The sequence below is a fragment of the Molossus molossus genome, unplaced genomic scaffold (genome assembly GCF_014108415.1).
Source record: "Molossus molossus isolate mMolMol1 unplaced genomic scaffold, mMolMol1.p scaffold_m16_p_1, whole genome shotgun sequence".
Classification (NCBI taxonomy): domain Eukaryota; kingdom Metazoa; phylum Chordata; class Mammalia; order Chiroptera; family Molossidae; genus Molossus; species Molossus molossus.
In genome coordinates, this window is record NW_023425344.1 from 170,898,724 (window position 1) to 170,912,418 (window position 13,695).

Here is a 13,695-nt window from a genome sequence, read left to right on the forward strand (position 1 = left end):
AGGCTCTCTATTCTTTTAATTGATTTATATATTATCTGTTTTTATGCCACTATTATTGTTTTGATTATTGAAGCTTTGTTGTACAGTTTTACAACAAGGAACATGTTATCTCCACTTTGTATTTTTTTGTTTTGTTTTTTGTAACAGATGTTTCTCCTTTTTTACCCCATTGGCACCGCCCTCCCATCCCCAACCCCGCCCCGTCCCCGGCTTTGTTGTCCATGTCTATTGGTTATGTATACATGCATATAAGATCTGTGGTTTGTCTCTTTCCATGCCCTCCACCCCCTCTTCTAAGGGATGTCAGTCTGTGCCATACTTCCATGTTTCTGGGTCTACTGTATTCCTCAGACTGTTATGTTCATTATATTCCGTATATAAGTGAGATATGTTTGTTGTTTTTTTAAGCGAGGAAGAGGGTGGGGGAAAAAGAGAAACATCGTATTTGTCTTTTTCTGCTTGGCTTATTTCACTTAGGATAATACCTTCCAGGTCCCTCCATGTTATCTCAAAGTATAAGAGATCTTTCTTTCTTACCGCTGCATAGTACTCCATTGTGTATATGTACCACTACTTTTTTATCCATTCATCTACTGATGGACACTTGGGCTGTTTCCAGATGTTAGCTATTGTAAATAGTGCTGCTATGAACATGGGGGATTGGTGTTTCAGGCTTCTTAGGTTATATTCCTAGAAGTGGGATCACTGGGTCAAATGGAAGTTCAATTTTTAATTTTTTGAGGTAACACCATATTGTTTTCCATAGTGGCTGCACCAGTCTGCATTCCCACCAGCAGTGCACTAGAGTCCCCTTTTCTCCACACCCACGCCAACACTTGTGTTTGATGATTTGTTGATGGTGGCCATTCTGACAGGTGTGAGGTGATACCTCATTGTTGTTTTCATTTGCATCTCTCTGATGATTAGTGATGATGAGCATTTCTTCATATGTCTCTTAGCCATTTTTTTTTTTTTTTAATCCTCACCCGAGGACATTTTTCCATTTTTTGTTCAGGTAGAGTGGGAGGGAGAGAGAGGAACACACACAGAGAGAGAAACATCGATGTGAAAGGGACACATCGAGTGGCTGCCACCCACACAACCGACCAGGGCCGGGGACAAACTGCAACCGAGGTACATGCCCTTAGCGGGAACCGAACCCGGATCTCTCCGGACCGCAGGCCGACGCTCTAACCGCTGAGCCAAACCGGCCAGGGCTGTCTCTTAGCCATTTGTATGTCCTGTTTGGAGAGGTGTCTATTTAGTTCCTCTGCCCATTTTTTAATTGGATTCTTTGTCTTCCTTTTGTGGAGTTGTATGAGCACTCTATATGTATTGGAAATTAACCCCTTATCTGATATATCATTGGCAATTATGCTCTCCCATACAGTGGGTAGCCTTTCCGTTTTGATGATTGTATCTTTCGCTGTGCAGAAGCTATTGAGTTTGATGTAGTCCCATGTGTTCATTTTCTCCTTTGTTTCTATTGCCTTAGGTGATGTGTCAGTAAAAATTCTGCTGCGTATGATGTCTGAAATTTTGTTGTCTACAGTCTCTTCTAGGATTTTTATGGATTCATGAGTTACATTTAAGTCTTTTATCCATTTTGAGTTTATTCTCGTGTACGGTGTAAGTTGATGGTCTAGTTTCATTTTTCTGCAAGCAGCTGTCCAATTTTCCCAGCACCATTTATTAAAGAGGCTGTCCTTACTCCACTGTATGCTCTTGCCACCTTTGTCAAATATTAATTGAGCATATTGCCTTGGGTCCATTTATGGGTTTTCTGTTCTGTTCCACTGGTCTATATGCCTGTTCTTGTGCCAGTAGCAGGCTGTTTTGATTACAGTGGCTTTGTATATAACCTGATATCTGGTATTGTGATCCCACTTACTTTGTCCTTCTCTTTCAAAATTGCTGTGGCTATTCGGGAACTTTTTTGGTGCTATATGAACTTTTGAAGTATTTGTTCTAGTTCTGTGAAATATGTTGTTGGTATTTTGATGGGGATTGCATTGAATCTATAGATTGCTTCTGTAGTATGGACATTTTAATTATGTTAATTCTTCCAATCCATGAACAGGGTATGTGCTTCCACTTTTTTATATCTTCCTCTATTTCTTTTCAACGTCCTATAGTTTTCTGCAAATACGTCCTTTTCTTCTTTGGTTTAGTTTATTCCTAGGTATCTTAATTTTTTTGCCGTGATGGTAAATGTGATTGTCTTTTCAGTTTCTCTTTCTGTGAGTTCATCATTGGTGTATAAGAATGCCGTCGATTTCTTGACATTAATTTTGTATCCTGCTACTTTTCCAAATTCATTTGTTAAGTCTAGTAGATATTTGATGGAGTCTTTAGCGTTTTCTATGTATAATATGATGTCATCTGCAAATAATGACAGTTTCACTTCCTCCTTTTCAATTTGGATCCCTTTTATTTTTTCTTCATGTCTGATTGCTGTGGCTAAGACTTCCAGTACTATGTTAAGTAAGAGTTGGTGAAAGTGGACATCCCTGTCTTGTTTCTGTTCTTAATGGAAATGTTTTTAGTTTCTGTCCATTGAGTATGATGTTGGCTGTAGGTCTTTCATATATGGCCTTCATTATGTCGAGATATGATCCCTATATTCCCACATTGCTGACCGTTTTTATCAGAAATAGATGCTGGATTTTGTCGAATGCTTTTTCAGCATCTATTGATATGATCATGTGGTTTTTATTCTTCATTTTGTTTATGTGGTGTATCACATTTAAAATTGATTTGTGAATATTGTACCAGCCTTGCATTCCTGGAATGAATCCCACTTGGTCATGGTGAATGATATTTTTGATGTATTGCTGGATCCGATTTGCTAGTATTTTGTTCAGGATTTTGGCATCTATGTTCATCAGGGATATTGGCCTGTAGTTTTCTTTCTTCGTAGTGTCTTTTTCTGGTTTTGGAATTAGAATTATGCTGGCCTCATAGAACGAGTTTGGAAGTCTTCCTCCTTCTTGGATTTTTTGAAATAGTTTGAGGAGAATGGGTGTTAGTTCTTTTTTGAATGTTTGGTAAAATCCCCCATGAAGCCATCTGGGCCAGGCTTTTGTTTGCTGGGAGAGTCTTAATTACCTCTTCAATTTCCTTAGATGATACTGGTGTGTTCAAGTTTTCTATCTCTTCCCGGTTCAGTTTTGGGAGACTGTGTGTTTCTAGAAATTTGTCCATTTTACTTAGATTGTCGAATTTGTTGCCATATAGTTGTTCATAGTAGCTGTTAACAATCTTTTGTATTTCTGTGGTGTCGGTTGTTACTTCTCTTACATTTCTGATTTTGTGTATTTGGGTTCTCTCTTTTTGTTTCTTGGTGAATCTAGCTAAGGGTCCATCAATCTTGTTTATCTTTTCGAAAAACCAGCTCTTTGTTTTATTGATCCTTTGAATTGTTTTTTTTGTCTCTATGTCATTTATTTCTGCTCTGATCTTTACTATTTCCTTCCTTCTACTTGCTCTGGGGTTTTCTTTTTGTTTGCTTTCTAATTCTTTAAGTTGTGAGGTTAGACAGTCAATTAGAAATTTTTCTTGTTTCTTGAGGTAGGCCTGTAGTGCTATGAACTTCTCTCTCAGAACTGCTTTCCCTGCATCCTATAGATTTTGTGTTGTTGTGTGTTCTTTTTCATTGGTTTCCAGGAAGTTTTTAATTTCTTCCTTGATCTCTTCGGTGACCCATTCATTGTTTAATAACATGCTATTTAACCTCCATGTGTTGAAATGTCTTTGTATGTTCTTGTTGCAATTGATTTTCAGTTTCATGCCATTGTGCTCTGAGAAGATGCTTGATATGATTTCAATCTTCTTGAACTTGTAGAGATTTATGTATTTTTTTTTTTTTTTATCCTCACCCGAGGATATTTTTCCATTTTTTGTACAGACAGAGTGGGAGGGAAAGAGAGGAAGGAGAGAGAGAGAGAAACATCGATGTGAAAGGGACACATCGAGTGGCTGCCACCCACACGACCAACCAGGGCCGGGGACAAACTGCAACCAAGGTACATGCCCTTAGCGGGAACCGAACCCGGGTCTCTCCGGACCGCAGGCAGGAGCTCTAACCGCTGAGCCAAACCGGCCAGGGCATTTTTTTTTTTTTTTTTTATCACCCGAGGACATTTTTCCATTTTTTGTTCAGGTAGAGTGGGAGGGAGAGAGAGGAACAGAGAGAGAAAGAGAGAAACAATGTTGCGAAAGGAACACATCGAGTGGTTGCCACCCGCACAACCAACCAGGGCCGGGGACAGACTGCAACCGAGGTACGCGCCCTTAGCGGGTACCGAAACCGGGTCTCTCAGGACCGCAGGCCGACGCTCTAACCGCTGAGCCAAACCGGCCAGGGCGAACTTGTAGAGATTTAGTTTGTGTCCTATTATGTGGTCTATCTTTGAGAATGTCCCATGTGCACTTGAGAAGAATGTGTATTCTGTAGTTTTCGGGTGTAATTCTCTGTAGATACCTATTAAATCCATTTGTTCTAGTGTTTCATTTAGAGTCACTGTTTCCTTGCTAATTTTTTGTCTAGAGGATCTATCCAGTGGTGTCAGTGGGGTGTTGACGTCCCCTGCTATGATTGTATTGCTGTCGGTTTCTCCTTGGAAGTCTTCCAGAAGATTTTTAATATATTTTGTTGCTCCTATATTGGGTGCATATATGTTTATCTAGGTTATATCTTCCTGTTGGATAGATCCTTTCAATATTATGTAGTGGCCGTCTTTGTCTCTAGTTATGATCTTCATTTTGAAATCTATTTTATCAGATATGAGAATTGCTACCCCAGCTTTTTTTTGCTTTCCATTTGCTTGGAAAATTTTTTTCCATCCCTTCACTTTCAACCTATGTTTGTTGTGAGGTGGGTCTCTTGTAAACAACATATAGATGAGTCATGCTTTCTTATCCAATCAGCTACTCTGAGTCTTTTTATCGGAGCATTCAGTCCATTTACATTTAAGGTGATTATTGATATGTACTTATATATTGCCATTTTTGTTTAGTGTGGATCTATTTTTCTTTCCATTTCTGCTGCTAATTACAGCAGTCCTTTTAACATTTCTTGCAGTGCTGGTTTGATGCTAATGTATTCCCTTTGCCTTTTTTTGTCTGGGAAGCTCTTTATTTGACCTAGTTTGAATGATAGCCTTGCTGGGTAGAATAGTCTTGGATTCAGATTTTTGTTTTTCATGACCTTGATTACTTCATGCCATTCCCTTCTAGCCTGTAGTGTTTCTTGTGAGACGTCAGCTGAGAGCCTTATGGGGTTTCCTTTGTAGGTAACCTTTTGCTTATCTCTTGCTGCTGTTAGGATTCTCTGGTTATCTTTAATTTTTGGCATTTTAATTACTATATTTCTTGGTGTGGGCCTGTTTGGGTTCTTCTTACTTGGGGCTCTCTGTGCTTCTTGAACCTGAATGCCTTCTTCCTTCATCAAATTAGGGAGGTACTCTGTCACTATTTTTTTGAATATATTCTCTATCCCTTGGTCATTTTCTTCTTCTTCGGGGACTCCTATGATGCGATTATTATTATGTTTCCAGTTGTCCCACAGTTTTCTTAAGCTGTCTCCCTGTTTTTTTTATCGTTTTTTCCTGTTCACTTTCTGATTAGTTGATTTTTTCTACCCTGTCTTCTAATTCACTGATCCAGTCCTCAGCTTCCTCTACTCTGCTTTTTAAACCTTCCAATGTGTTTTTCATTTCTGATATGTCATTTTTTATCTCTTCTTGATGGTTTTTAATTCCCAATTGGCTTATTTTTAGCGTCTCTATGTCCTTACTCATGCTGTTGAGCTTCCTCAAGATCATGGCTCTGAATTCTAGCTCTGTTAACATGTCTAACTGCTCCACATTGATCTCATCTTCGGTGGAAGTCTCTTGCTCTTTCATTTGGCTGCATTTTCTGTGTTTTACCATTTTGGCTATCACAGTGGGCTTTGGAGCCTGTCAAGTTTTCCCTATGGGTGTTGGTGTTCTGCTGTTTTTGGCTCCCTCTCCTGGGTTTAGATGAGCTAGGGAGGACCCACGTTCAACACCACTGTCAAGTCTTACTTTCCTGGTTAAAGTTGCCAGCCCATGAAAGGTACTGTTATCCTCTAGCTTTTTGCCTGGAGGCTAGCAGTAGAGGTTACTTGATGAGTTTTGGGTTTTCAGTTGATTGAAAAACTCCCTCAGGTGCTTAGCATAAGGGGATTTCAGATGGTGGGGCAGATGCTGGTTTTTAATGAGCTTCAATTAGCACTTCAGTGGCCCACAGGGTGGGGTTGGATCTCCGAGGGAGGGGCTTCTGCCTCTCCCCAGAGCCCTGGGAAGGAGCAATATGGCCCCCGTCCTGCGTGGCAGCAACTCAGCAAAAGCTCTGAGTGTTCTCCAAATCCCGAGTGTCCCGACACAGCTCTAGTCCAGTCTGCCCTCCCTCTGCCGGAGCCCAAGGTGAGTGGCTGTGGCTGTTTTAGCTTCTGTCCTGGCTCTGCGCTGTGGAGCCGCCTGGGAGTGTAATCCAAGGGCGCTGCTCCCAGCTAAGGCCGCTGCTGAGCTGATGACCGTGGGCTCCCAGCTCATGTGTTGCACCTTCACCAGCCTACCAGGATTGATTCAGTGTTTCTGGTTATATGGTCCTCGAAAGCTGCTTTTTTGTTGGTTTTTCCTGTCCATTTGTCTGTGTTATAGTTGTAATTCCAGTTTGGTTCTGGGAGATGGTCTGTGTAGCTCCGTTCACTCTGCCGCCATTTTGGAATCCCCTCCAGTTTGTTTTTTCTCCAGATTTTTTTAGTTATTGGAGGCTTTTGTGATTTTGTATAATTTTTAGGAGATTAGTTCAAAAGTTTAGGAGAATGCCATTGATATATTAATAAAGATCAGATTAAATCTATATATTACTTTAATAATATTAATCTTTCCGATCCTTGAGCAAGGTATATCTGTATCTCTCCATCTTATTTGTAACTTGTTTAGTTTCTTTCGCAGTGGTTTATAGTTGTTAAGTATAGGTCTTTCACCTCTTTGGTTACATTTTTTCCTGGGTGTTTTATACTGTTTGATGCAACTATGAATGGAATTGTTTTCTTAATTTCTTTTTGTTACTGGTATGTAGAAAACACAATAGATTTCTGTAGATTGACTGTATCCTGAAAGTTTACTGAGGTCATATATTAGTTCTATGTACCAGTTTTTTAGTGGAGTCTTTAGGGTTTTGTATATATAATGTTATGTCATCTGCAAATAATGAGAGTTTTACTTCTTCCTTTCCAATTTGGATGCCTTTTATTTCTTTGTTTTGTCTGATTGCTGTGGCTAGGACTCCAATGCTATATTGACTAGAAATGGTGATAGTAGGCATCTTTGTCTTGTTCCTGATCTTAATAGAAAGGCTTTCAACTTTTCACTATTGAGTATAGCTGTGGGTTTGTCATAAATGGCCTTTATTATGTTGAGGTATGTTCCTTCTTCTACACTCACTTTGTTGAGAGTTTTTATTTATAAAAGGATGTCAAATCTTATCAAATGCTTTTTCTGCATCTGTTGAGGTGATTATATGGTTTTTATTCTTTATTTTGCTACTGTGATGCATTGCATTAATTGATTTACAGATGTTGAACCATCCTTGCATCCCTGAGATGAATCCCACTTTGTCAATGGCATATAATCCTTTTAATACATTGTTGAATCTGGTTTGCCAGGATTTTGTTGAGAGTTTTGCATCTGTGTTCTTTAAGATTATTGGCCTATAATTTTTTCTGTAATATTTTTATCTGGTTTTGGAATCAGGTGATGCTGGCTTTATAAAATGACTTTGGAAGCTTTCCTTCTTCAATATTTTGAAGTAGTTTAAAAGGCTAAGTATTGCCCTGTCCAGGTTGCCTCAGTGGTTAGAGTGTCAGCTGGAGGACTGAAGAGTTGAGGGTTCAATTCCCAGTCAAGGGCATGTACCTGGGTTGCAGGTTTGATTTCCGGCCCCAATTGGAATCTCGTGGGAGGCAACCAGTCAATGTGTCTCTCTCACATAGATGTTTTTCTCCCTCTCCCCCTCACTTCCTTCCACTCTATCTAGAGATCAGATGAAAAACATCCTCAGGTGAGGATTTTTTTTAAAAGGCTAAGTATTAATTTTTCTTTGATTGTTTGATAGAATTGACCTGCAAAGCCATTTAGTCCTGGACTTTTATTTTGGTGGGAGTCTTTTTTTGTTTTCCCAAATTCACTTCAGTTTACTTACATAGAGTTTCAGAGTAGGGAATTTCTTTAGATTGTTAAACAAATAAATAAAAAAACTGTAATGAAGCAATATTATTTTGGGATATATTGAAACCAATATTGCAAAATTAATCAGTTTTCTTGTTGGGAGTTTTTGGATTACTGCTTCAATTTTGTTGCTAGCAATTGTTTTATTAGATTTTCTGTTTCTTCCTGCTTTAGCTTTGGACGGTTATCTACTTCTAGAAATGTATCAATTTGTTTTAGATTGTTGAATATGCAACATAATTGTTTATAATATGCTTTGATGATTTTTTGTATTTCTGTGGTGTTAGTTGTAACTGCTCTTTAAGTTATGATTTTATTTGTGTTCTCTTTTTTTATGAGTTTGGCTAAAAGATTGTCTATTTTATTTATGTTTCATAGAACCAGCTCTTTGTTTCATTGATCTTTACTGTTTTTCTTTTAATTTCTATTTCGTTTATTTTTATTCTGATCTTAACTATTTTCTTCCTCCTGTTTACTTTGAGTTTTCTTTGTTGTTTTTCCTTTATGTGTAGAATTAGATTGTGTGTTTGGGATTTTCTTAGTTCTTGAGATAGGCCTGTACAGCTATGATCTTCCTTCTTAGAACTACTTTTGCTGCATCCCATAAATTTTGAAAAGTTGTGTTTTTATTTTCATTTGTTTTCAAGATAATTTTTTATCATTTGATTTCCTTTTTGATCCATTGATTGTTCAGTAGAATATAGTTTATGTTTTATGTAGCACATATTTATGTTTTTCCAGTTTTCTTTTTGTGGTTGATCTCTAGTTTCAATGCCATTGTGTTCTGAAAAGATTCTTAATAGGATTCTAATTTTCCTGAATTTATTGAGGCTTGTTTCCTGGCCTGATATGTAAACCATTCTGGAGAGTTTTCCATGTGCATTTGAAAAAAAAAAAATTGTGTCCTGCAGTTTTTAGATGAAATGTTATATAAATATCTATTAAGTTGATATAATCTAATGTGATATTTAAGACCTTTATAATTAAGTTTCTTTTTAGATTATTTATCTATTAATGTGAAAGGAGTATTAAAATTCTCTCCGATTATTGTACTACTATGGATTTCTTCCTTTAGGTCTATTAATAGTTACTTTATATATTTAGGTGCCCCTAAATATGTTCGATGCATAGATATTTATGATTTTTATATCCTTTTTTTGGATTGATTCATTTTAACTATGTAATATTCTTTTTTACAATTTTTAAAAATATGTTTTTACTTATTGCAGAGACAGGAAGAGGGAGAGAGAGATAAGAACACACCCTCTACTAGGGATCGAGTCTGTAACCCGGGCATATGCCCTGACCAGGAATTAAACCTGTGACCTCCTGGTGCATGGTACAGTGCTCAACCAACTGAGCCACACTGGCTGGGCCTTTTTTTTTTTTTTTCTTCAATTTATGTTTTAAAGTCTATTTTATCTGATATAAGTTTTGTACTCCAGTTTTCTTTTCATTTCTATTTCATTGGAATATCTTTTTTCATCTCTTCACTTTTAGTCTCTTTGTATGTCTTTGATTTCAAGTGAGTCTCATAAGCAGCATATATATGGGTTATGTTTTTTAATACTTTCAGTCATCCCACATCTTTTTTTTTCAATCCTCACCCAAGGACATTTTTCTGTTTTTCTTCAGATGGAGTGGGAGGGAGGGAGGGAGAGAGAGAAACATCAATGTGAGAGGGACACATTGACTGGTTGCCTCCTGCATGACCCCAACTAGGGCCGAGACAAACCACAACCGAGGCACGTCCCCTTGGCCGGAATCAAACCCATGACTCACTGGTCGATGGGCCAAACCAACCAGGACTCATCCTATGTCTTTATTGGAGCATTTAATTCATTTACATTAAAAGTAATTATTAATAAATATGTACTTATTGCCATTTTGTTGTTTTTAGGTTGTTTTTATGGTTGTCCTTTGTTTTGTTTTTTTTTCTCTTGATCTCTTCCCTTGTAGTTGGCTGTTTTTTTTTAGTGTTTTGTTTAGGTTTCTTTCTCTTTGTTCTTCGTATCTTTTATATGTTTTTGGCTTTTGGTTATCATGAGGTTTATGTATAATCATTCCTTATCTTTAGCCATCTGTTTTAAGAGGACCGGTATTTGAATTCGAATGTATTGTGAAACAACTACATTTTTACTCCCCACTCTATGCTCTATCTTATTGATGTACTATTTTAGATCTTTTAGTGTTATGTATCTCCTAAGTACTTATTGTAGTTTGAGTTGCGTTTGATAACATTTTTCTTTGAACCCTTATAGTAGCTTTTAAAATATCTGATTTGCTGTATTAGTTGAATATTTGGCATTGCCTGTGAGATTTTTCCTTTTTTCATATTTTCTTATTTCTGGTTATGGTTTTTCCTTTTCTACTTAAAGAAGACTACCATTTCTCTTAAAGCTTGTTTAATGGTGATGAAGTCCTTTAGTTTTTGCTTGTCCAGGAAACTCTTTCTCCTTCAATTCTGAATGATGATAACCTTTCTGGGTAAATTATCCTAGGTTGTTGGTTTCTTTTAGTACTTCAAAGATGTCTTGCTACTTCTCTGGCCTGTGAAGTTGCTGATGAGAATCAATGGATAGTCTCATAGGATTTCCTTTGTATGTAACTCGTTTTTTCTTGCTTCCTTCAAGGTTGTCTCTTTATCTTTAACTTTTGCCCTTTTTTTTGTTGTTGTTAATCCTCATCTGAGGATATTTCTCCTATTGATTTTTTTTTTTGAGAGAATGGAATGTGAGGGGAGAGGAAGAGAGATGCTACTCTCTTTTTGGACAGTGTTATTTGTGTTAACATATAGTACATTAGGGGTTCTGAGAACAAAATGTGAACCACTGCTTGAAGGAGTCAAAAAATTTCAAAGTCTGCTAAATGCTTGCTGTACTTGATTAACTTAAAAAAAAAATGTGTCCATCATGTTCTGAGTTGGATAATAGTGGAAGCATATTAAAAGAATGTCGGAGACCAACATGTTTTGCTAGTGTTTATTCACTGAAGAAGAGAGCGTTGGCTGTTAGTAAATTGGATCCCATTGGCAAAACCCATTGTTAGAAAACCATACTAAGTTATCTTAAGCTCATACTATTAAAAATTTGATTTTTATATCTCCATAAAACTGGAGATGACCTTATATAGACCTATAGAGGGAAATTTGCTGTGCCATATAGATTTAAGTATTTCCACCTGTGGTGGCAGTTTTCCTATTATCCATTAATAATTGATGTCTAATTATGAGTAGTGCTTCTTCATAGAGGGGTAAGGTGCCAGTATGTAAATTTGAATGTTCTGGTTTCTGTGATAATTAGTTTTCATTGTAAATTTGTAAATTGGTATTCTGATGTTCATGCATCCATTTTTTAACCTTGGCTAGTACTAGTCTTTCCTCAAGATTCCTATTTAGTGTGTTGGCAAATCAGATTTGGGGGCCTATGTACAAAGCTTATGTACACTCTGGTCTTTAGTAAATTTATCAAGCCACCTGAGGTTTAGTATGATAATTTATGCAACAATAAATATCCTAGCTCTGGAGATTACTGTTATTTTAAAAATTTTTAATGTTTTTAAAATTAATAATCTTTATTTTTTAGAGACGTTTCAGGTTCACAGCCAAATTGAGCAGAAAATACAGAGTTCCTATGTTAACTTTAAAAAAAATGTTAGTTTTTCAATATCTAAGAATATAAGTTCTCTGAGATTACTTGAGCTTTTTTATTTTTTTACCCTCACCCAAGGACATTTTTTTTTTCTTCCAGTGTTTGTTCAGATAGAGTGGGAGGGAGAGCGAGAAACATCAGTGTGAAAGGGACACATCGAGTGGCTGCCACCTGCACGACCCTACCAAGGCCAGGGACAGACCACAACCGAGATACATGCTCTTAGCGGGAACCGAACCTGGGTCTCTCTGGACCGCAGGCTGACACTCTAACCTCTGAGCCAAACTGGCCAGGGCTTACTTGAGCTTTTATTTATTTATTTTTTAATTTTTTTATCTTCACCCGAGGACATTTCTCCACCTTTTGTTCAGATAGAGTGGGAGGGAGGGACGGGGGGAGAGAGAGACAGAGACATCGGATTATCGATGTGAAAGGGACACATCGAGTGGCTGCCTCCTGCATGACCCAACCAGGGCCAGGGACAGACTGCAACTAAGGTACCTGCCCTTAGCAGGAACTGAACCCAGGCTCTTCTGGACTGCAGGCCGACGCTCTAACCATTGAACCAAATTGGCCAGGGCCTTAATTGAGCTTTTTAAAAATATTTACATTGAACCTTTTTAAGGCAGGCTGAGCTCTTGATGTAATTGTAAAATAAACACTCTAAGATCAGGCAGTGATGATCAGTTTCATGGCATTGCCATTAAGCTGCTGGAATATGAGAGTGAGAATTTGGGAATAGGTTTATTAGATGGAGGAAAATAACAAGGAATGTAGTTTGCTACGGAATCAATAATAACAAATAAAAGAACTACTAAACAACATTAAATACCCTGTTGATATTACACAATAACTTTTCATTGTTATCTTGAAAAACTGGTTTTATTGGCTAGTTTCATTCAGATAAAATAAAGTTATTTGATCCTGTGATTATATTAAACACACCTCCTGATAACTCTAGAGAAGTAAAGTGGTGATTTTTAGAGTTGAATAGGTAGTGGTTGTAAAAAGAAAAATTAAAAGCAATTTAATTTTCTTTCTATTTGTAAATAAAGTACAGTGATGAAATGTTATATAAACACAAACATGCATAAGGAAAGGGATTTGGATGGTGAGATTAAGAGGATTGCATTTTTGCATGTCTGAATTTCATAAAAAATTTACTTTTATGTGAAAATGTAGTGTTTTTGTGTTGAGGACATACTTACTTTTTTTTTTTTTTTTTTTTTATCCTCACCCGAGGACATTTTTTTCATTTTTTGTTCAGATAGAGTGGGAGGGAGACAGGGGAAGAGAGAGAGAGAGAAACATCGACGTGAAAGGGACACATCGAGTGGCTGCCACCCGCATGACCAACCAGGGCCAGGGACAAACTGCCGAGGTATGTGCCCTTAGCGGGAACCAAACCCGAGTCTCTCAGGACCGCAGGCTGATGCTCTAACCGCTGAGCCAAACAAGCCAGGGCGAGGACATACTTTTTAAAAAGTTAGGCAACCTGGAAAGTACCTAAAAAGGGAATAACTATAAAAAATATTTCTTTTAATTTTCTAAGTATTTTGCCTTATTATTTAACTTATATAACTTCATTATATGTACGAAGAAATAAGAAAGCTGTAACATTTTTCCTTTATATTCTTAGGAAAGCTCAGTTGCCTTGTTATATGTGGTTTTTATTACTTCTCGGAGTCAGATTTAATTTTTATTTTCAATTAAAATTAAAATTTCTTTTAATAACAGTCTAAAAAGACAGTGTAAGTTACAAAATATGATTTCTGTGAACAGTTGTA

At 37.2% G+C, this 13,695-nt stretch overlaps 1 protein-coding gene across 9 annotated transcripts in view; it reads left to right on the forward strand.

Moving 5' to 3' along the window:
* RALGAPA1 (Ral GTPase activating protein catalytic subunit alpha 1) overlaps positions 1-13,695 on the forward strand; it is a 294,638-nt gene that overhangs the window by 79,901 nt on the left and 201,042 nt on the right. The gene's annotated exons all lie outside the window — the stretch shown is intronic.